The 22,843-nt window shown below is 29.9% G+C and overlaps 1 protein-coding gene across 3 annotated transcripts in view; it reads right to left on the minus strand.

The window, feature by feature from the left end:
* LOC147810128 (coatomer subunit gamma-2-like) overlaps positions 1-22,843 on the minus strand; it is a 71,976-nt gene that overhangs the window by 46,948 nt on the left and 2,185 nt on the right. For 2 of the 3 annotated variants that reach the window (XM_087165028.1, XM_087165029.1), the window contains exons 2-3: positions 16,304-16,549; positions 1,922-1,973 (exon numbers count right to left, since the gene is read on the minus strand). The gene's annotated coding sequence lies outside the window, so the exon portion shown is untranslated. The remainder of the gene's footprint in view (positions 1-1,921; positions 1,974-16,303; positions 16,550-22,843) is intronic. The other variant, XR_015434237.1, reaches the window with a different exon arrangement.

The following is a 22,843-nucleotide window of genomic DNA, read 5'->3' on the forward strand; positions in this document are numbered from 1 at the left end:
GGGCATCAAAAGAGTTGATCCTTACCATACCATCCTCAAAGTAATGGAATGATAAAACAATGGCACCGACAGCTGCTCTCAAGGCTTACAATAAAGACTGAGGGGAGAGTAGAAATCGACAACTATATTTATCAAAAGGTATCTCAAGATTGGATCGAGTTAGCAGGTCTTATATACTAATGAATTGATGTTTGATAATCGTAATGATAGTTACGCCATTCTACTCCGCCTCCAGACTTTTATCAGGGATACAATTCGATGAATGGATACTGCTAGGACTGGATTTTGAGCATTTGTGGTGAGAGTTGTATTAAGTTCATGGTAGTGTATGTGGTCTCTCCTGTGTTCCTATTAACAGTCTAGAGCAGAGGTTTCCAACTTACATGAAACGGGGGGCCACAATTAAAAGCAAAAATCATTTGGCGGGCCGCAACTTTGTCAAAATTTTATACAGGACTCTTTTATGTTTGATGGAATATTAAATATTACTGTCAGATTTTTACCAAGTTGTACAAAACAAAAGTATTGAATTACAAATTAAAATGAGAAGTAGATTTTTAAAAATATTTAATTGTTATTAATAATATTTTTAAAAATATTAAATAAATAATAAAAATTCGGGTTACAATAACTTTAATGTGCACCTATGTATTAAACAATTTATGTGCAACAGATATCTAATTGTTGAGATATAAAACTTTAAAAAGGTTAGTATTAAAACTTACATAGCAGCACACAAAATATTTAATGAAAAAATTGAGGTTTGTCTGCTGCAACCACCAGAGAATAGATATTTACATTTAAAATTTACAAATGTGTGTGTAAATATTTTGGTCCTAAATGAGTGCTTTCAAAAAGTTAAATCGGAGAATTTCTTCAAGAAAATTTCTGATACACGCATGCTAAATTATATTCACAAAGTACAAAAAATAAATAAATAAATAAATAAAAAAGAGCAACATACACAATTATTGAATAAATATTTATATTGTATTTGAATAAATATTTTCTTGGATGCAAAACCTGAGAAATAACCGTTGGTATGTTAAATTTCACAAAAACGAAGAAATAAGTTTTTTATTAACAAGAATAGTATTTTAAACCCACATAGATTTCTTACGAAAACTGTCCGTAAAAAATGACAACTAATATATTTTAGTTCGAGGGTCCACAAAAAAAGGCCCCGCACGCCGTATGCGGCCCCCGGGCTGCCAGTTGGAAACCCCTGGTCTAGAGTGTGCAGGATCACGTTGTGTGTAAAAGAAACTGAGAAGCAACAGCGCGAGGAGGACGATGACTCAGTCACAAATAAAAAGTCAACTTTTTAATGTGTACCATACATCGAAATAAGCTTGTTCATAGCACGTCAGCAGGTCATAAATATGAGAAAAGCAGAAATCGACAATGTCAACCTTCATCTATCGAAAGTACCTCAAGATTCAATCGAGTTAATATGTCTTACAGTGAATTGATGCTTAATAAACGTAGTTATAGTTATGCCACAAGACCATTGGTCAGCCTTCTTACCGGCTATTCTCTTGGGCTTTCGAGCTGTATCTGTGGAAGATCTACTTCCTTTTCAAATCAGACGATATGTTCGTTCAAAGAAAGTACGTTTTTGTGTCTGATCTCGTAACTTAAACTGAATGAATTATTCTTTGAACAAATTAATTAGCATGTTTGAAATGACCCCCTCGAATCATTCATATTGAGACCAAGAGAGTGAAGATCCAATCATTAGATCAAAAATTATTCAGAGTGGTCCATTTTTTTTGTACACTGTAAATCAGAATTCATGTTAATAGTTGCAGTAGTTATCCATTTGTGTTGTAGTTTAAAAAAAATTATTGAAAATTTTTAATTTTCGGTCAAAACACGTAAAGGTATCAAAATAAATAAAACATGAAAATCATATTCTTACCTATATTTTGTTGCACTACGTTATTCATCTCAATCGACATCATAACTCTTTCCTGTAACAAAAATAGGTGCTATAGTAGAACCATACTTCAAAAAAAGCAGTCTATATCGTACACTAAAAAATGCATGGTATGTCACAATTTCATTTATAATTTAAAAGTTGCATTCTTATCTGTTTTTAAAATCTTAAACAAAAAAATATTTAGTTTCTTAATTTATTCCTTTGCAGTGCTCACCACTCTCACCAGTATTTTTACTCCCGCCAGCTTGGCGAGTAAAGGTTTTTTTTTAATTAATTTTATTTTATAACTATCGTTGAACAGCCGATCCAATTTTATGGGTTTACGATAACTAATGTTCAACTCCGTAGCCTTGTCATTTTGAACCAAATCCAGAAGACAAGGAAACTCCTGGATCACGTATAGGAAGAAATTTGCTTTCGCGGAGGACTTTCTGATGGAACTAACACACATTTGCGTTACACGGAGAAGAAAACCACGAGAATCTCCCACGGTTAGTCTGACGGCAAGGGGACTCTAACCCAATCTGTCAGCACTGAGGTCGGTACAATACAAACCGGATACGTAATTCGTATCGACTGGGATTCGAACCCGGTTCGCCAAATTGGAAGGCGAACGCTCTATTTCCCGAGTCATCGCGGCGATTCAGGGAATTACTTTTGATGTAAAGGCAACTCAGTGTTAGACATCCTCCGTCAGGTGAAGAACTAGCACTTATAGTTTGACTATAGAAAGAACTCCCCTCGGCACGAAGTCTACAGCAGTCTGCTACTTTGGTAACAAGAAATAGTGCTCCTCGAATAGGGGAGCTCCTTTTCTCAATGGTTCTCTTTCCCTCTCATTGACAAGAGTCAAAACCCGTCTTAAATAATAACCCAATACCCATACTTGAAATAGTTAAACTTCGTAACCATAGTCACCGCCACCTCTTCAGACGAATAGCTAGGGGAGTTCTTTACGTAGAAAAACTACACTTTTTACTAGTTAGCTTGCTCGCATAACGACCGCATGATGTTTAAGTCTGTTAATAATGCTTATTCGTTTGTTAATGTTATACTAATATTTTGAATAAATTGTTTGAAGATAATTTAACCTTTTATATTCCCTTTACCTTAATTCTATGAATGAAACATTTATTATCATTAAGATTTGTTATCAATGGTTTATTATCACAGCCGAGTTTTTAATCTGGTTTATTAACCGAGGGCTGAATAACAAAAGCTTTTGATGGCCAAGCCATTTTTTACAATAGTATTGAATTACGAAAGTTTTGAAGCGAAATTAAATTTTCTAGTTTTCTGATCTATGATAACTAAAACCTGTTTGTGTGGATTAGCACCACTTCCCTACAACAATTTTAAAATTTGATGCAAACTTTTAAACAAACTGTCGTTTTTGGTCGAAATTTAGCCAAACGTTTTATTGGCCATACCCAAGTCAAACTACTTGATGGTCCCATCAAAACATTTTGATGGTTTATGTTGGTTTCAGTGCGATTCATGATGGTCCAACATCATTTGATGGTCACCAACATTCAACATTAAGCGTTCATGGTTTTTGATATGCCAACAGAGTTCCATCATTCCATGATGGAAAATTCTACTTTAATACTATATGATGGTTAACTTTAATACTGTGATGGTCAAGAGAAGTTTGATTCTCATGGACCAGCCTCCATGATCATCCGTGATGGTTCTAACTATATATTTCAGTGATGATTTGAAGGGAATTCTTGTTGATTTTCAGGAATATATCATCAAAACAATTTTCTTTTCTTGTTGGCTCATCATAAATCAGTCAGAATTCCTACATTAGGATGATGGTTGTTCGTTTCAACATTTGATTTCTAAGGGATAGAAATTATGATGAACAAAAACAAGTCTTATGTTGGACCATCAGTCCTACATTGGGGTGATTGTTACTTATGTTGGTTACCAACAAAAAATAGAATGGTTCATGATGAAATTATTGATGGTTTCCATCAAAATTATGTTGGTTCATCAAGGGAAAAGCATGACTTGGGCTCTTGGCTAACTCTTTTTGGATAAAAGGGTTTGTTTGGTTAGAATAGGATAATATTTTCTCATAATGAGCTAACACTCGGAGGTAAAATTTAGTTTTATGGTAGCCAATTTCACAATTAAGCCTTAATTTTTTTTAAGACAAATCTTGCTTCGGATCATGGGCTAACGAAAACTTTTGGATGATTAACCATTTTCAATAAAGAGCTTAAACTAGGAGGAAAAATCTCCTTGTAACCCCAGCCATCAGACTAACCATGGGTGGTTTTCCTCTCTATGTAACGCAAATGCGGGTTAGCTCCATTTAAAAGGCCTCCACGAAGGCAAAATTTCTCCCAATACTTGACCCAGGACTTCCCTAGTCTTCAGTATTGGGTTCAAAATTACAAGGATACGCAGTTGAAAATTGGTGGTCGTAATGGATAGCGCAAAAAACTGGGTCGGCTGTTCAACGACGGTTACAAAATGAAAAAAAATTAGTTTAGCTAGCAAAGAAGTGTTTTCGCTAAAAAACACATGGGTTTTCTTTTTTCTTAAAAAAACTTTTTAGCGTTTAGACTAATGAAAAGCTTTTGTGAGCAAGCATAGGCTTACTATATCCTCATATAAAGCTAATTCGGAATTGTAAAAACTTTTAATTAGAAATTTAAGAGGCAAATTTTTATCTTGTTACTGAATTTAGTTGAATTCTGTTAAATAAAATATAATAAGTATAGAATTCATTTACAATGAGCGAAAAAAATGCATTTCACAGAAGCTTTTTTTCCAACACAATTTTTTCTAAAAAATTGTACTAATAATTTTCCGAGTACAAATATTAACGTTAAAAAACTTTGTAGACTAACTACCACTAAAATTTTTCAATTCCTATTCACAAGTATATAAAACATGTTAACTCGATTCTATCTTGAAGATCGTTTTGATAGATAACACTGAAACTTCCGTTAACATGCTCCTCACATTGGACGCCTTCGGACACGCCTATCTTGATAGTCGCATTCACTTCGATTTGAACACGCCTGCTTCTAACAACACGTCTATCTCTCACTGAAACACTCACTTCGATTTGAGCTCGTCTTTAGTTTTAGTTTGATGGACAGAAGACAGACAAACAGTTGACTTTCTATTTGCGAATGCGACATTATCCTCCTCGCTCTGTTGCTGCTCAGTCTCGATCACACACTACGGGGAGCAGTAAACACTGCTAATAGCAACAGAGTGATCACGCACACAACCGTGATCTTGACACAGTTCTTTAAATCACCGCTCAAAATCCGGTGATCTTAATACAGCACTCCCGGCCTCTCATAAAAACAGCAATAAATCATATACTGCTTATTGCTGTTTTTATGAGATTGCTGTTTCATGTTTTTATTCATAGAATTCTATCCCAAATAAAATTCTGGTGGGGGAGTAATGTAGCGTAGCTACCACAACAATTATTCAATACCAATTCACTAGTACATAAGTATTCAAAATTTTTATCACCACAGGCCACTAAAGGAGGGAGCACCTAATTCAAATTTTTCTAATTAGAATGTCTAATTAGCTTTAGTTCATAAGACAGTTAACTCCCAGCATTTTAGTCTTCTAAAAAAGTTTCTTTTTCCTCCCGAAAAGATAAGTGATAAAAAAAAACTAAATTGTTTCATCATCAGCATTTATATAAAATAAATGAAGCAGTCTTACACACCGTAATGTTATAATGAATATAGGTATTTATGATTAGAACTGTAGTATTACATTCTGAAAATAAAATTTTTTAATTATTTTCATAAGATCAGCTAACAGAATGTTAGCATTTTATTTTTAACTCTTTTCTCTCTAATCTTGTCAAACGTATAAACCGAATCCTGCCCTTAGCGTCTTCTTAAAACACAGTAAAAAAGTGAAAAAAAATTCATTATTCGAACTTATTTTGCGTAAACAAAATACACTGGTTATCATAAATTAAGGAAAAATCACAAAAATAGCGATAACTCTTTCAAAAGTAAGCCAAACCGTGCAAAATTTGCATATGTTGTCCACTAAGAGTAGCTGAGTAAAATTGCAATATGCAAATTAGTGGCGCTGCACTCGGCTTACGTCATCTGCCTGGAGCATAAAAGTCCAAGTTTGAGAGAAAGCACACAAATTTTACTGTGATTGCGACATTGAAAATCTGAGATAGCCAATTCGTAATAATGACCTCTAGGCATCATTTGCCTGAAGAACTACGATGGAGAGCCATCGGGAGACTAGAGGCAGGGCAGAGTCAATCAGAAGTGGCCAGATGGCTAAATGTGAGTCCATCTGTGGTTCATAGACTTTGGAGGCAATTTCAAACCACAGATTCGGCATCTAGGAGGTTCAGTCAAGGACGGCCAACTGTTACGACCAGTGCCGATGACCGATATTTGACATTAAGTGCACGCAGGAATAGAACCGCTACTCCGACACATCTTAGATCCTCTCTTGCTGCAGCCACCGGAAGGTTGGTGTCAACGTCAACTGTGCGCAGAAGGCTCCACGAAGGTGGTCTGTATGCGAGACGACCAGCCATTTGCGTGCCGCTCACATCACGCCATAGGAGAGACCGTTTGCAGTGGGCCCGACAACATGTCCACTGGACGTCAGATCAATGGAGGCCTGTTCTCTTTACGGATGAGTCCAGGTTTAGTCTAGAAAGTGACAGTAGACGTTATTTGATATGGAGAGAACCTGGGACCCGTTATCATCCATCAAACATCCGGGAAAGAGATGCATACGGAAGAGGCAGTGTCTGTGTTTGGGGAGGCATATCCTTAGGAGGGCGCACATTCCTCCATGTCTTTCCAAGGGGAACCGTGAATGCTCAGGTTTATCGAGACAACATCCTTGATGCTTATGTGCGCCCATATGCCGGGGCAATTGGTGATTGCTTCCTGTTACAGGACGATAATGCAAGACCACACAGAGCTCGCATTGTTGATGATTATCTTCAACAGGAAACAATTACTCGCATGGAGTGGCCAGCTCGATCCCCGGACTTGAATCCTATCGAGCACGTTTGGGATGCTCTAGGGAGGCGTGTATCTGCCATCAATCCGCCCCCTCAGACCCTTGCCACGCTTGCAACTGCTTTACAAGAGCAATGGCTCTCACTTCCTATTGAACTGATAGACCGCATAATTGAAAGCATCACACATCGCTGTTTGTGCTGTATTGCTTCTAGAGGCAATCATATTCCATATTAAAGGTACTTTTTCTATTGCAAACCGATACTTCCAATTTGTTTATTTTATACATGTGCTAATTTCTATACTACTATTAATGTCTGATAATTTCTTTTTATGTTGTTTAATACCTTACTATGTGTTGTATATTGTGGGTAAGTTTCATAAAATTCCATGTGTAATTTCTTGAGTTATCGCGATTTTTGTGAATTTTCCTTAATTTATGATAACCAGTGTAGTTCTACTAACGAGAACGTATTAATATAAATATTTATATTTGGCTTTCTAATCATGAAAGTTGTAACATTTGTTTTAACGTTAAAGTGAAAGATACAAATAAATTTACTACCACTTTTTTAAATTCGGTATTTTTCATACGTTAGTTTCTTTTTGTGGGCAAACTTAAGAAAGGAAAGGCGAAGTTAAAAGGAAAACATTCAGGCATTCTTAGTTTTTATACAGTTTCTATATTGTAAAAAAAATTGCAATTGTGATTTTAGAAGTAAAAATATTAAATTTAGAAGTAGAGACAATTTATAAGAATCTCTTCGTTTGAGAGCCCTGTCAAACATTGAGACTAAACATCTTTCGAGTTTACGAATGCTTTATTTTTATTATTTTTTTTAGTATGCCTTTTCTTAAGTCAGCTAAGCACTTTTAAGATTTAAGAAATAAACAGAGTGGTTTTAAAGATGACCTGTTTCCGAAATAAACCATTTAATATATTTCAAGAGCTTGAAAAAGAGTGTGTTTTAAAAGTTTTTATTTCTAATTAAATAATTATTTTATTTCACATTTTTTATTTTATTTTCCCCTTCATATCTTATCGCTGTAGTCTCATTTGCTTTGTCAAAATGAAGGTAAAACCTTTCCTATTTCTCGCCGAGGAGACGGTATATGGGTGATTCTCACGAAATATGACAATTCACTGTCCCTTGCACCAAGATCTAATACTAAAAGAACTTTTTTTAAAGAAATTTATAAATAGCATTTCTGTTAGCATTTTAAAATGACTTTGCAATAGCATTGACTGTTTGGTATAGTTAAAAAATTTATTTGAACTTCAAAATGTCTTTTTCCTGGTATGTCCCAAACAATGTTTCCTGTAATAACTCAAAGCTTCCCATAAATTTTTCAATATCTATTTTTTTTCCATCTCAACCAGTGTAGGCATTTCTAGAATATACGCATAGGGTATTATTTACAAAAACTTATTTTAAAATATTTTTTTTCTGTCAATAATTTGCTTGTTCCAAGAAAATTTCATTTTCCTGGCTACTTTTATTTAGTGGTTATAACCAAAAGAGATAGAGCCAGCAATTAATATCTTATGTTAATAGATTGATTAGATGCCCTCCTATATGAACAAGTCTTGTTGCATGAATAAAGAGCCAATTTTCTGGTTCAAAATATATTTCTAAACGTTTTTCAAGGTGAGTAGGTTTTTGTGTTGTCATTTTTCTGACTTCGTGAAATAATTAATAACATAAACTACATAGATTTATCTGAGTTATTTTAAGAAACCCTGTTGTTTTCTGCAGCATATAAACGTCTTAGGCCAAAATATTAAATTAAAGTTATATGCTATAAAATGGCGAATTTGTCATTATCCTGGCTTATGGATGCCAGAGCATTGAAGTGTTACCAGATTTTTTTTCAACTGCTAATACTGAAAGGAGGGAAGGCAAATATTAATCTAATACCAAGTTTATGAATGATTGTAATATGCTTGAGTGTAATCAAAGTTATTTATTTATCTAATGATTGATTATTATACACAATTTTACTCTGTACATGTCCGCAACAAAAAAATTTCCGATTCTTCCTACAGTGGATAAAAAGAATTAATTTAGGCAATTTATGGTCCATCTAACATAAAAGCCTAAGTTGACTTACTTACTATTAACTTAATATAACTGTTTTTTAAACTTCTAAGCTAATAAGTCATTTTCCTAACATTCAAGATTTGGTGAATTTCTATTTTATTTTTTTTCTCGAAGAAATGTCAACAAACTACACTGCTGCCTGTAAGATATTAATAAGTGTAACTAAAGAATTATACACAAAAAATTTTAGATTATTTTGAAGACTTTAAATTTGAAGAAATTTTTTGGTCCGAATTGTCGTGTTTAGAAAGAATCACCCATATATACCTTCGTATATAGTAACACAAAAATGTACATACCTTTATTATCCGGTAAATATACCTTTATTATACGTTATATACCTTTATTATACGTTATATACCTTTAGATATGGATAAATACTGTTTATATTGTATTAATACTAAGAGGATGTTCTCTTCAGTAAGCATAAAATTTAGCTTCTTTTTAAAAAGTAAGAAAGGCAGTGACATAATTTCGATTGAATTAGAACGATATGTTTTATTCTAAGGAATATGAGTTTCTTACTAATTATTAGGAATAATTTTCTGAAAGAATAAGAGTGATTTTTTATCCCTTCGAGTTCGTTAAAAAACAAATATGAAGTAGTATTTACAATAATTTTATTTTTTCAAAATAATTATAAATTAAATGTGTCTTAAGCGGATATCCACACGAGAGAAAAATAAGTGCAACTCTAAAGGCAATTTTGCAGTTCGGTTGCTTAATTGCCAAAATGGTTGCTCGGAAACCATTTTTTATTGCTTATCTTAACTTTTAAATGAGATTTTATTTTTTTCATGTGATACTATTATGTCATTCTTTTTCAATTTCTTTTTTTAAGAAGAGGAAATCGCTGTAGAATATTGATTGGTTTCCTTTTGTGCATCTTAAAGTCTTTTCTTAGCTACAAATAACACTTTACTTCAACATTAGTGGAGCAGCATAGTATAAGAAGGATTTCCAGCTCATTATATGAAAATGATATTAAGATGTAAATAAATTCCATGTTGCATCTCTAAAGAAGGGGTTAAAGGGGGATGGAATTAAATACTGTTTTTACGTTGAATCGAGTGACTAATATTATAAAAGTTTTTTATGTTTCACGTATAAAAGTAAAGTTTATTTATACGTATCTAGCATTGCAAGCTAGGCAAGTGAGATATCGTAAATGCCAAATCGAATAAAACCAAGCTCTCTGATTTAATACTTTAGCAATTCAAAAATTTATAAAAGTTTCCTGTGTAGAAAGAACAATTTTTTTACTTTGACTTATACCACTTTATGCAGCGGACATTGCTATCTAGACAAGTGAGGCTTTTCTTCCTATTTAATTTTTCTTGGTTAATACCGTAAAATAGTCCTTTGAAGTAATTGTTTAGAAGAAATGAGGATATAATGTATGAAATATACAAATTTTGACTTACTTTTTAGTCATAAAATATTTAAAACATCAGAACCATTAGATCTATCAAATCTTTTCAATTTTTTTTAAAATTTAGCCTAAAAAATACAAATAAATAATGTCTAACTTGTCTATACAATAATGTCTCAGAATTTTATTGTCATAAAATGCTTTTGCATTGCATTAACTGCAAATATTATCATGAATATCACTTTCATGAAATACCAATTTTTTTCAAAATTGTTTTAAAAAATACAATAGGATTTTCAATCTCATTCTTACAATTTATTATTGTATAATTTCAAATATTCATTATTTATCTATGACAATTTAATTAAAATTTGCAGGATTTATTTTAGGAAAAATTTGTTGTATGTTAATTTACACACAAAATAAATTCAAATTTATTAATAACTAGAAAAATAAGCAATATTTTATTAATAGCATACTTTTTATGCACCCTGTTATTTTTGTTATAGGCTCTTTAAACGTATTTTGCATTTTAAATTAGACAAGAATCAATGAAAAAATGGTCAATACTTAGAACTTTATTCATTTTCATTTTTAATTTTTTTTTCAATTTCAATCATAAAAACAATATTACAACTCTTTCCTTCTACACCAGACAAACCTTACATGTTTCCACAAAATATCTGAAATAGAAGAAAGAAATTACTATCATGATAAAATTTTTCCCTCACATTATTAGAATGAGGGAGATTATAAATCAGTTATGCCTTCAGGTATCCCTCAGAAACTTATTTGAAGTTTGATAGATATTTTGATTATAGTTCAAAGATTTATTCTATACACGAACGAAAGAAGGGAGGTACATTAGGTTTTGTAGTTTTCATGTTTGGACTGAAATTTGTTTAAAAAAATAAATGCTATTTATAAATGAAGACTATTGAAAATGAAAGTATATTGAATAATTAATAAGGTAAACTTACATACTAACTGCCATTGTAGAAAAGTAAAGTATCCATAGTTAACTTTGAATAATAAGAAAGACACATTATTCAAATTTGTTTTATTAGTATGATGTAACAATTATTTATTCACTTTAAACTAATAACATTAAAATTTATTATAATTTTTTCCAATCAAAACTTTCGTTACTTTTGATAGAAATAACTTCTAAATTAATATAGAGGATGAAGTTTTCAGGCTTTTCACATTAAAATATTAGCCAAGCATCTTGTTAAACTTTGTTGCATTATTATTTTAACATATAAAACATAAGAGATTGCATTTTTTAATTTTAAATTTTAATCTTTATTCATGTTGATTAAAAAAACATGTTTCCTATTGCAAGAAAAAAAAATTATTTTCCCTAAGAATTCTTTAATTTTTGAATAGCTTATTTTAATGCGAGTTAGAAAATTCTGAAAACATGTTCGGTAAATATTTAACTTGTCCCCCCAAGAAGTTACCCCATTTTACGGTAATTATTAGAAAGTTTTTTTTAAAGAAAGGTAGTTAATATACTACGTAAAAATAATTTTTAAAATTAAAAATTCCGCACATCAAACTGCTCTATATTCTACAATCATTTTCCTCTTTATTTTCTTATCTGTTTCTACATTCGTCCCCTCTCTGTTTTGGTGTATTTTGATTGAATAATAATAAACAAAATATTATGCTAAAGTTAACACACATTTATCTTTTCTGTAATGGCAGCAAGTATATAATTTTACCTTACTAATTTTTCAATCTACTTTCATTTTCAATATAACGAAAAATGTTTTGTAAATACAAAATTTTGTTGCATTATTGTAAATAAGGCCTGGATTTTGATGACATTTGCATTTTTTTGCATTTTTTGCATTTTTGGACATTTTTTGTCCTTTTTTTAGATTTATAGGGCATTTTTTTAAATTTTGGGGTGTATTTTGCATTTTGAAGCATTTTTTAAGCTTTTTGTTATTTTTCTACTATTTTTATTATTTTTTGGGGCATTTTTATTACATGAAGTACAAGATTTATCTCATAATTTGTCTTGATTCAGAAGATGCTACATCAATTAAGATAGCGCAAAACGTGTAGGCCTCTGATAAAATCGAAGGTAACTTATCATTTATCAAGTCTAAGTTTGCTATTGTGTCCTCGACAATTACAAGCTTGGTAAAACAAGAATTGGAGTTCTGCGATGCAATAAATTCTATTGACGTAGTGAGTCAATTGTTGCAAAAAGCAAGTGGAAAGATAGCACAAAGTGTAGCAGGTAAATTGAACAAAGTTTTGGAGAAGAACACTGGCTCCTAAACAATGAAGAAAATACCTAGGATATTAGCAGGTGAAGTAACATCTTTTCAAATTGTAGAAGAATTGTTAGTAAGTGAGACCGTCTTTTTCAAGTACGCACCAATAACATCAGTAGACGTTGAAAGAAGCTTCTCCAGGTATAAAAATTTACTTTCAGACAAGAGACGCTCGTTTACATTTCAAAAATCATTTAATAATCCAATGTAATTCTGATATTTAGCAGATTTATTAGATGGAAATTGTTATATTCATTAAAGTTTCTATACAAAATGAAAATGTCTCGGAGTCAATACATTTTCCTTTTTTCTTGTTATTTTAGGATATAAAACATATTTTTCAAACTTTAATGAACATAGAACAAGTAGTGCATTGCTTTATATTTTTTGAAATGACTCATAATATTAAAAAGTGAAAAATTGTTTTAGTTCAATATTTTTACTTTATTTAAGTCATGTCATAAGGCATTTTCGCGATGTTTGCATTTTTAGAGCATTTTTTAAGGGTATTTTTTGCACTTTTTAAGGGCATTAGTTGAGATTTTTTAGGTCATCGAAATCCGGGCTCTAATTATAAAGTATAAAATATAATAAAGATTGTATTTCTTTGTTTTTAAATTTTAATATTTCTTTTTGATTTTTATACCTGTTGAAAGTAAAAGCATGTGTTTGATTTTTGAAAAAGTTAATTTTTTTTTATTTGTGAAATAGTTCTTTTATTTTTTCCTACGAATTGCTTTAATTTTAGAAAAGCTTATTTTAAAACACGTTAGAAAACTAAGAAAACATGTGTGGCAAATATTTACCTTATCTCTCACAAAGTTACCCAATTTTTAAAAATACAAATTATCAATACTCCTATCTGTTTCTACATTCATCCGCTCTTTTGTTTGGTGTATGATGATTTGCATAATATTTAGTTCATTATTATTCAAAGTTAACTATTGATACTTTTTTATTTATACTTTACATTTATCTATTGATCCTTTACTTTTCTACAATGTAAGTAAGTATGTAAGTTTAAATTACTGATTTTTCAATATAGTTTAATTTTCAATAGTCTTCATTTATAAATACCATTTATTTTTTAAAAGAAATTTCAGTATAATCATAAAAACTATAAAACCAATTATACCTCCCATCTTTCATTAGTTGTATAGAATAATCTTAGAACAATAATCAAAATATCTATCAAACTTAAAATAATCAGATATTTTGAGGAACCCTGTAATTTTTGTCTGGTGTAAAAGAAAAGAGATGTTATATTGTTTTTAAGATTGAAATTAAAAAGCAATAATTCAAAATTGAAAATACACTTGTTAGTAAATGCTTTACTTTTTATGCTGATTCTTGTGTTATTTAAAATGTAAAATACGCTTAAAGCCTATAAGAAAAATAATAGGGTACATATTCTCCTACTACAATTCTCCTACTACAACATATTTTTTTCTAGTTATTAATACATTTGAATTTATATAGTATGTATATGTTACAATAAATTTGTCCTAAATTATATCCTGTAATTTTTAATTAAATCATCTTATACCAATAATTAAATTCTTACAATAATAAGTAAATATGACATTGAATTCAGGAAAATCAATCCTCTTTTACTTAAAAAAATTTTTTGTTACATTTCACGCATTAAACCTTAATTTCTTCTCAAAAATTATTTCAAAGGACTATTTTACCAGATTAAGAGTAAAAAAATAAATTTGAAGTAATGCTTCACTTGTCTAGATAGCAGTGTCAGTTGCATAAAGTGTTGTAAGTCTAAGTCGAAAAATTGTACTTTCTGCACATAAAACCTTAATAAATTTTCGAACTGCTAAACTATTAAATCAGACAGCTTGGTCTTATTCTCATTCGATTTAGCGTAATGATATGCATAGGTAACGATATCTTACTTGCCTATTTAGCTATGTTAGATACGTTAATAGATATAAATAAAAAACTGTACATAAAACATAAATAACTTTTATAATATTGGTCACTTCATTCAATTTTAAAGAAATCGTAAAAATACTAGATAGTATTTAAGACTATCCTATTTTTATAAATGCAACATGTTATCTTAATATCAATTCCATATTTATGAGCTAGAAATCATAATTCTTTTTATACTATGGTGCTCCACTAACGCGGAAGTGAAGTTTTCAAAATTTCTATTTGCATCTGAATAAAGAAGTTATAAAATGCAAAAAATTAAACGTGTATCAATTCAGCGTCTTTCCACAAACTGTTTTTAAAGCTTTTAAAATATATTAAGTGGATTATTTCAAAAACAGGTTGGTAATTTAAAGCATTCAGTTTATTTATAAAATCTTAAAAGTGCTTAGCTGACATACGAACATACACACTAAAAGAAATAAAGCGTTCGTAAACTCAAAAGATGTTAAGGCTCAATATTGGACAGGACTCGATATTGGACATTAACAAATAAAGTCGACACTGCTTCTAAATGTAATATTTTTACTTCTAAAATTACAATTACCATTTTTTTTATTTCATGTAGTTTGGAAGCTGTATGAAATCCAAGCAGGCCTGAATGTTTTCCTTTTAATTTTATGTGTTATTGAGACATAAAGTGGATGTTACGAAAGTTTCCAGGTCTTCCGAACCCCAGCCAAATTGCTTAAAGTCGTTGCAAAATCTAGATCATAAACGATGTTTCTTGCTTTTTAAAATTTATCATCAGATCTTTCAGACCTCCACAGTAGTTTAGGAAGTCTCTTCATGTAAAAAGAAATCTGATAAGTACGACAAGAAATTTATGTAAATTCAGGCGGTTACAAACTTAAAAAAACTTCAAGTCGTACTTTGATCAACAGTTTACTATCCTCGTTTTTTGGCAGAACTTTCGAAATCCTGAGTTACTCATTCTCAGTGAGAAGTTTCCCAAAAAAGTAAAAATTTTAAGTTTGCCCATATGAAGTAACAAACTTATGAAAAATAATGAATTTAAAAAAAGTGGTAGTAAATTTATTTATACCGTTCACTTTAACGTTAAAATAAATGTTAGAACTTTCATGATTACATAGCCAAATATAATTATTTACATTGTTAATACAGGATGCGCAGCCAAATTTTTCAACAAAAAATAAGCACTTTTAAGCACTCAAAAAGTATTTTTTTTTAACACTTTAAAAAAATAACATCATTAGGATATGCTCTCAAATAATTTTTCTCCTTCATATTGTTGAAAATTTTTTAATATATATTTATTTTAACAAATTATATATTATATATTTATTTTAACAAATGCGAAATAATTTTAAAAGTTACATGATCACGATAAAATAACTAGTTTCTGACAAGGAATTCTTTTCTTGATTACATTGGCCACCATAAAAACAATTTATGCGCAATTTTAAATATAGTCAGTATTGAGAGGATTATTCTATTTTTTAATTTAATAATTATTTTACACAATTATGTAAAAAAATAATTATTCAAAATTAGAATTTATTATTTACTATTAAGAAGGTTATCAATTGTATTTTCTTAGATTTAAATAAAAGTTATTTAAGCACAGTCTTACCAGCAAATAAGGAAAAAAAATTTATAATGTAATAATGATAAAAAGAAAGGTCACGTACCTTCCATTCTCTGAAGCGAATCAGGGTATCCAGTCATTGATTGGATCTAATTCTCCAGATAAATTACCAACAGAACGTCCATCAGCAGTCAGTCGGGCTTCAAACCAAGCTGCAGGTCTTCTTGTTTGGCAAAATATAATGGCCTGACCGATTGATATGGAACCACAGATATTAGACAATTCTAGATATTTGCCTTCGATGGTGTGACACATAACTGCGTGACATTTTCTGGCCTCCATTGTTCAGCTGCAACATTATGAGTTCAGTTATAATCATTTCTGCAAAACACATCAGGTGAGTAAGTGGTGGAGAACAACATCATTTGACAACTATTGGACACCCTGCGGTGATTACGCAAACATTGATCATGATGCCCCTAAGTCGAAATTATGACATCAGCTTCATCCAAAACAAAAATTCTCAGCTTATAGAAATCGAAGTATCGCTCTCATCTAGTCCAATGGAACACTTTTCCAGGCGTTCCGGTCACAAAATTCTCTTTTATTGTGGAACCTCTTGTCAAGCTCTCGCCTCTAACAGCCCTTTGGAGTTCAATCCCTTCGATAAATTGCGCCATTTTTTGCCACCTCGCCAATCTACAGGGCAAACTCATATGTAGGTGATGCAAGCCCTGATCTGCTCTTACTTAACTTGACAAAAGAGCCGCGATGGTTCAGGGGATAAAGCTTTCGCCTTCCACTGAGGTTAATCGGGCTTGAATTCCGGCGATTGCTTGTTGATACGAATTCCGCATCTGGCTTGCATCGACCACAGTGCTGACGTGAAATATACTCAGTGGTAGACGGATCATGGGTTAGAGTCCCCTTGCCGTCAAGCTAACCATGGCATGGTCTTCCCCTCCATGTCAGGCAAATTCATGCGACTTTGTGATCATTTTTATGCATATGAATATTCAGTCAAATTTTTAGTATCAATACAAATGAGTTTTGAATATTTTTTTTCCTGCTGTTTTTTTGGCAGTTACTACTTTGTATTTCCACTTCGTTACTTTTAATACTTTTAATTTTCGATACTTTTAATTTCGATACTTTTAGCACAATATTATCATGGACGAAGCGAGCATTTAGACCACAACTTTTCGACGTGCTTCATTCGTGCCGATAATATAATTGCTAACTATCTTTCAAAGGTTATTTCATAAATTATTGATAAACAATTCTGCATGGTTTTAAAAGTTCCGATATTTTAAATACGCTATTATTACGGCCCTCGAATTTTGAATCGCGGATTTAAATAATCACTGTTTGATAGGTTTTATTTGTGTTGATTTTATCGTAAATGCCAGTGATATTTTAATCGTCTCGTCTTTTCGGCAGTTGTACGCTTTTTTATGTGGTTTAAAAATTTCTTATATTTTAATACTATATTATTTCCAGGTTAGGGATTTCTATAATTGTTTAACAATAACTAATAAATAATTCAAAAGTAAAATTTTTAAGGTTTAATTATTTCTCAAATTACTATTTTTATATTATTTATTTTAATTTTAAATATAATTTTAAACTCTTAATTTTTTTTGTGTTTTGATTTGGGTTGTCCTAAAAAAGTTCCTAAAAAAGTTTATATCTAAATAATTGTGTACTTGTATTATTTTCAGTTTTCTAAACATTTTGTTTGGGGGGTCTAGGTTGGTTGTAATTTCATCAAAAACGCTTTATTGTACAATTTATTTTTCAACTTGTTACAAATTACCTAAAATTGTACTCAGGATTCAGAGTTTATTTTTTCAGGACTTTAACATAAGCACAGACATTACTTAAATACAAACATTCTTGTGATATATCAAAAAGAACTTTTATAATTAAATTTTTCTTAGACTTAAATTTTTAAAATACAATAAATTTTAAAAATTAAATTTTAAAAAAAATAAAAGAGATACTGTGACATATTGCGCGTACTATAAAAGTCATAAAAATTATGCTAATGAATTGAAATAACTTTCAAACGAGAGTAAAATATCTTTCAAAAACCATACTAGCTAAAAAAAAATTGAAAAATGAGAAATGTCTTTAAATAAGAAAAAAAAATATCTTTAAAGCACCATGCTATACTGAATCTAATTACTAAGTTTTAACTTAATTGATTTATTAGAAGTCGAGAAATCTTGTGGTCGAAATAAAAAATCTCGAATTGTGAAAACCCGATTTAAAAGACAGAACTTTAGATAAATACTTTTGAACAAAATAAGCGAGTATACAAATGATTCTTCATTTTAGAAAACTAGTGGTATTTATTGCTTTCATGAATGGGTATCGGAATTTTTACTGACATTTTGGAAGTTATTATCTAATACTTGGTATCCAGTTACTCTGAATTAAACAGATCATAAAAAAAATTCTTTAAAAAAAAATCGAATTATTAAATATTAAGGAATTGAATTATTAACTATGAATTAAGGAAAAACTCCCTAGTCCTAGGTGATTTTCTTACAGATAGAATTATCTGAGAAATAAAAAAAACTAATATTGTTCAACAATAACATGCGAACTTATTTTTCGCACAATTATAGCATTATTAAGTAAAAATTAAGCAAAATTTGGAGGGGGCAAAGTGATAATATATGTATTTAAATCAAGTTTATTCTTTTAATACTCTATGCTATAATTAAACTTAACTTAAATACTGCAAACTATAACTTAAGTAATCTACACTGTAACTAAAAATACACTTTAAATGCACACTATTTTCTGTTCAGGTATTAAAACAGCCTTTAACTTAATTTCTTTTTTAATTTTATAAACTAAATCATTGATGTTACAATAAAAATTCACTAATTTGTAAAAAGTATTTAAAGTTAAAAGTTTTTAAGTCTATGTAATGAATGACGCCAGACCCTATCATTTTATAATTAGGTACGTAAAAAATTAAATCTGTATTAAAAATATCTACTATAAATAACTTTAGAGTATTATCTAAATTGGTTTTCGATAATTCTGATAATTTATTTATCAGATTCTGTGATGAAAATTAAAATGCTATGGTAATTGTGAAAACTAAGAGTGATTTAGAGCGTTATATAATAATATATAATTTGATTATGACATTTATTTAAAAAAGTTATTTAATTGTAAAATTAAGTTTGATTATACGCCTTAATGTAAAACATTGAAAGAAACTACAGTTGTTATAATTTGTGACAGGGTCGTTATGTCGTAAAAAAAACGTTGTTAAAGCAAGTTTAAAATAAAAAATAAAAATGTGTTTTAAACATACTTAAAAAAATTAAAATTTAAAAAAGAAATTTTTTTTTTAAAGGAAAATTCCCGAAACTAATGGGAAAATGTTTAGTTCAAATAAAAAGGTTTAAGCTAAAAATAACATGAAATGCAGTATAAGAACAAATGCTCTCAACATTTGGTTTTGTACATTGTAAAATAAGGAATTGTTTGAGTGTTGCCAAGATTGCAAAGCTTGTAACAATATTGGAAGCTCTAAATAAATACATTTTTATATTTTGAAAGCAAATGTGACTTTACATAGGGTTCTTTTAGATTAAAAAAAAAATAAGTATATATATGAAAAAACATGTTAAATTCTAATATAAATGGAAAAAATCTCTTTAAACAAAAAAAGTATGTTTTAAACAAAAAAAAACATGTTTCAAACAAAACAAAAAATATGCTTCGAAACAAAGAGAAACTTTACTTTAAGAAACAGATTGAAGAATTCTTTTATCTAACTAGATAGCAATCATAAACTGTTTAAAATTTTAATTTAATACTTGATATTTCCTTATTGGATCTTCCACTTGGATTAGAAGAAACCTTTTTTTTTTTTCAAGGTAATTTCTTCCACTGTTAACGAAATTTCCCACCCTTGATTATTATGGCATACGAATTTTAAATCGCGGATTTAAATTATCACTTTTGAACGCTCATTGTGCGCGTCGATTTTATCGTAAATCTAAGAGGATTTTCCATCGTGTTTCCCTGTAGATATTGCTAGTTTAATCACGTGGTTTCGAAAATCCTAATAATTTTACGTAATACTATTACAACTCGCAAAATTAGATTCTGTTTCAAATTTTTTTTCTTTTGTAGCTTAGAAATTGCTTTAAAAATATTTAAGCTACGTAAAATCTCTTGTAATTTACTTAATAAAAATATCTTATAATTGAAGTATATTTTTCACTAAATATCGGAAATTTATTTCTCAGTACACTGATTTTGTTTCAAAATTAATAATTTTAAGTCCTGAAACCACCCCTAGGTAAATTTAAGTATTTTGCTTCACTTATGCTAAAATATTCATTTTAAATTGAATTTTATAAACAGTAAATATTTTAATTGTTAAACATTTATATTGAACTTATTTATTATGTAAAATAAAGAAAAACATCCACTGAATTTAGTTATTTCGATTAATCTGTACTTTTTTAATAAAATAATATTTTGAGTGATTAGTTTTGAATTCTTTAATTTTAAATGAAATCTTGCACTTAAAAGTATTTAATTTTAAGCAAATATAATTCTAAGATAACTGTTAAAAAGAATTCAGTGCTTGGAGCACTAATTCTATATAAAAATTACTATGATTATTATTAGGATTACCTTTTATTGGTCAATCTGCTGTGGTTTTATTGCTTTTTATTGGTCCATCTGTTGTGCAAGTGACCGTTCAAGCAAAAAGATAATGCACTACAACTATAAACTAATTAAGATAAGAACACAAAAAGAATAACAGTTAAAACTTGTATTCTATTAATTTTTTATTTTTTTATTAAAGAACTTCTTGAAATTCTCCATTTTCTATCATAATCATTAAATAAATAATTTAACCTTTAATTTAAATAGGCAACTTTTGGGGTCAGTTTATAAATACGGAGAATATTTAAACACTTAACGAATAGTATTAGAACTTTTTTTTTATAAAATAATACTAAAAGCATGCATGCTTCGCCTACAAATCCCCAAAAGTGCAAACGCAGTTCCTTTAAGATAGTTTTGCTCATATTTTGCTACTTAGTCTTGTTACCTTAATATCTTTAACAGATTATCTGAACTAAATAATAAAATTAGAAGTTACGCCTTACGCTCGATATCGCTCGCCAATCCTTGAAACTGCTTTTGCAGTTTTTAACGGATTACTCCAAACTTTTAACTAGCATCACTCGCTTATTGGATCACCCTATACACACAAAAATTAAAGATTGGATCAATATATATGTATACTGATTTAGTTCTAATCTAGCTATGTGTATATATATACATAGACTAAAATGATTTAGGGTGCTTAGCTAAATCTTTCAACAAAAAATAAGCACTTTTTTAATACATTTTAAGCACTCAAAAAATATTTTTTAGCATTATATACAATACCAAAATGCAAAATAATTTTCAAAGACTTTATATGATCATGATAAAATAACTAATTTCTGAGAAAGAACTCCTCTTGATTATATTAGGTGCTCTAAAATGATCAAGAGATTTTTCGGTTCAATATCAGAGGGTAGAAAGTGAAGTCGGAAATGGAGAATGTCTTGCAAAATGTAGCTGAGTTGCATATGAGAGTTTCTCACCGAACGCAGCTCAGTAGACGCACATGCGGATTTGTAAGTATTACATCAAACATGCAAAATGATTTGCGCTTTCATACGCTAGGGACCGACAGTACGCCGAAATGGACTGTGGTTGAATGAATTTGAAATCTATGCTTTTGCATCATTAATCAAAAGTTTTCAAAATCGAAATGGTAAAGAAAAATATCGCTTTTCCGAAGAGGGAAAATTAAGCCTTTTTTAATAACACCCTATAATAAAGCACCTATAAAGGCTTTTAAAGAATTGAAATCGTAAAATAACCTCTAAGCATTTTTTAAAGACACTACGCACCATTTAATATATTGTCGTTGATAGAACTACTTTGTGCAAAATAAATCTGAATAATTAAAAAAAAAATTCCCTTTTTTACAGTCCTTTAAGAAGACGCTAGGGCAGGAATGGGTTGACAAAATTAAGAGATAAATGAATTAAAATAAAAAGTTAAGATTCTGTTGGCTGATTTTCTGAAAATAGTTTAAACATTTATTTTTTGAATGTAATACTACAGTTCTAATCATAAATACCTATATTCATTAATACATTGTGGTGCGTAAGCCTGTTTCATGTATTTTATATAAATGCTGATAACGAAATAATTGTGTTTTGAATCATTTATATTTTCGGGAGAAAAAAGAAAGTTTCATAAGATTGTAATGTATGAACTAAAACTAATTGAACATATCTGGATTAGCTGCAATTGCGCAATCTCGTTTGGTAATTAATATATAAATTAATGCATTATCCGGATTTTATTGATATTTTAATGGGGATTCTGGTCCTGTTTTCGTAATGGCAAGTTTTTTGTATTTCTTTATATTTTATTTCGTATTGATTTTTTTCTTTTCAGGCTTAATTTTTATTTATATGAATAGCAAGATTTTGAATTTCTTCTAAAGATATGCATGTCCCGTCAAGTGGGTTAACCCACATTAACCCACATGACCCGTCAAGTGGGTTAACATGGGGTCATGCAGATAGAC

This window comes from Parasteatoda tepidariorum, chromosome 5 (genome assembly GCF_982258835.1).
Source record: "Parasteatoda tepidariorum strain Cologne lab strain chromosome 5, Ptep-v5.0, whole genome shotgun sequence".
Taxonomy (NCBI): domain Eukaryota; kingdom Metazoa; phylum Arthropoda; class Arachnida; order Araneae; family Theridiidae; genus Parasteatoda; species Parasteatoda tepidariorum.